Genomic DNA, 2,500 nt, shown 5'->3' on the forward strand with positions numbered 1-2,500 from the left:
CATTATATCACACTTATACACAAAGAACAGGATGGTGCAAAATAGGTTGCTGCAGCTTGCCATCGATGGAGAGACAAAGACATTACACTACATTACATTGCATTAGAATATATTACAATACATTACATTACATTACATCACATTCTATTACCCCCATACTCAAATAGTGATGATTCAGATTTTTCAGAATTATCCCCAAATAGTACATTTTCAATGCTAAGCCCCTCTTTCAGGTAAGACAACAAACAAAGTTTTGAGCAACTGGAATTATTGGCTGTTGCATTTAATCAACAATGTGCCATTTTCTTGTTGACAAAACCTGTGGTGTCCTCCTCTTTGCTGAGTCCATATTATTGCTGCTTCACTTATACATTCTCATTATGCATGTCAGGGCTGCATAAACAAAGTCATAAGCAACATTTGGCCCTTTATTGGGAGGAATTTGGAAAAACTGGCCTCCGGCGACTTTTAATTGAGTACCCCTGTTCTATTAAATTTAACACACACACACACACACACACACACACACACACACACACACACACACACACACACACACACACACACACACACACACACACACACAGCCATGGAGAGTAGCATGGTGCAGAGGACATACAGGTAGCTGCAGCTCATCCCCTGAAGGCTGTTAGACATAGGGAAGCCAATATGCCAGGTCTGCACAGCCTCATTCATAAAATACACTCGATGCACTCAAACTCAATATGGGTTGAAATTACAGCCCGAATGGAATATACTCAGCTGTGCACGAGTGTGCACGTGTGTGTGTGTGTGTGTGTGTGTGTGTGTGTGTGTGTGTGTGTGTGTGTGTGTGTGTGTGTGTGTGTGTGTGTGTGTGTGTGTGTGTGTGTGTGTGTGTGTGTGTGTGTAGAGAGCTTAAAGGTACATCTTCTTTCTTTTCCTTTCCTTTGCTTCAACACACACACACACACCGACACCGACACACACACACACACACACACACACACACACACACAAATATCAGTGTTCTCGCAATTCCTACTTTGTTCATGTTCACACAAACAGACGTCTTTCAGTACGCCATGTCTCTCCCCTCAGGTTCCTCTCTGACACCATTTCAAATGTTCTTTGAGGGAACCTTTACCCTGTGGGACATCATGGGGAAACTGAGCCAAAAGACAATCCACACATTTTCACTTGATCATCTGTCTCCGTAACACAAGGTCTTTCTTACGTCTGTCTGGTTGGTTTCTATGACGACTGTCTCCATGCCTCCTGTGTGTGTCCCATGGGACTTGATACTACTACTCACATCATAAATGGATACAGACAGTAGTATTCAGTGGAAGAAATGACACATCAAGTTGTGACACCCTTTGATGTAAAAGTGAAGGCACCCTTTGATTGCGAAGTGAAGGTAGTCAAATGATTGATGAAATGATTGGAGGTCTGTCCTTTCTTTGGGACTTTTTTCTTCATAACCCAGATGACTGGCCATTTATTTTTTTATTTTTTTTATTTACCATATTTCAATGTATTTTGGCTGCCACTTTGTTTTACATATTTCAGCTGATGTGTGCCTACCTTACGTCTACATGAGGTCTCCCTACCTGCAGTGTGTCTCCCTGAGGTCTGTTTACTGTGTACATTACTATGTGACATCTGTCAATCTGTCTTGTGTCACCATGGTGACTGTGTACAGTACAGAGTACCTGATGTCTGCCGGTTCCATATTCCACACTTGTCAACTTTTGATGTAGAAATACATTGAGGTAGAAATACATTGAAGTAGAAATACATTGGATTCTGTCCTGTTCAGGGAGGGGAAAAAAACAGTTTAAATGGTCTCTGAGTTTAAGTTTAAGCTGCGTTTAAGTTGAACATACTTTACAGTAGTATAGGCCTACACACACACACAAGAATATGTAGGCTTTTCCATCCATCAACCTCGGAGTGCATTTTCCATGGTCAGATGTTAGCTGTTGACAGGGCCATAACGGTGATTAAAACTAAAGAAGACGCATGCGCTATGGTGTGTGTGTGTGTGTGTGTGTGTGTGTGTGTGTGTGTGTGTGTGTGTGTGTGTGTGTGTGTGTGTGTGTGTGTGTGTGTGTGTGTGTGTGTGTGTGTGTGTGTGCAGACTGGCAGGCCTCTTAAATTCTTAGTCTGGCCGCTCCAGCTGAGGAGATCTGATGAGGGCTTATAGAGAGCAGCTGGACAAAGTGGGACACTGAGTGTGGAGATTAAACTGCCTTATCTCACAGCACAGCATTTACAACACCCACACACACACACTCTCTCTCACAGACACACACACGCACACACGCACACGTAGTCTCAAAGACATGCAGACCCGTACAGCTCTCCACCATCAATACCAAATCATTCCACCATGAAAGCATATATTCACCTCCGCCTCCTCCATGTTCAAAAAGATCTCCACTAACACACCTTGGACTCCATGACCCCCTGCTGACTCCCAAAGCTGTAGGGAGTATTCAGAGGTACTGAGCCCACC

General features: G+C 43.3%; 1 protein-coding gene across 1 annotated transcript in view; it reads right to left on the reverse strand.

Moving 5' to 3' along the window:
* The window catches only part of LOC134446373 (fibrinogen C domain-containing protein 1-A-like), a 101,718-nt gene that overhangs the window by 88,984 nt on the left and 10,234 nt on the right, over positions 1-2,500 (reverse strand). The window lies entirely within an intron of this gene.

The sequence above is a fragment of the Engraulis encrasicolus genome, chromosome 3 (genome assembly GCF_034702125.1).
Source record: "Engraulis encrasicolus isolate BLACKSEA-1 chromosome 3, IST_EnEncr_1.0, whole genome shotgun sequence".
In the NCBI taxonomy this organism is placed as follows: Eukaryota; Metazoa; Chordata; class Actinopteri; order Clupeiformes; family Engraulidae; genus Engraulis; species Engraulis encrasicolus.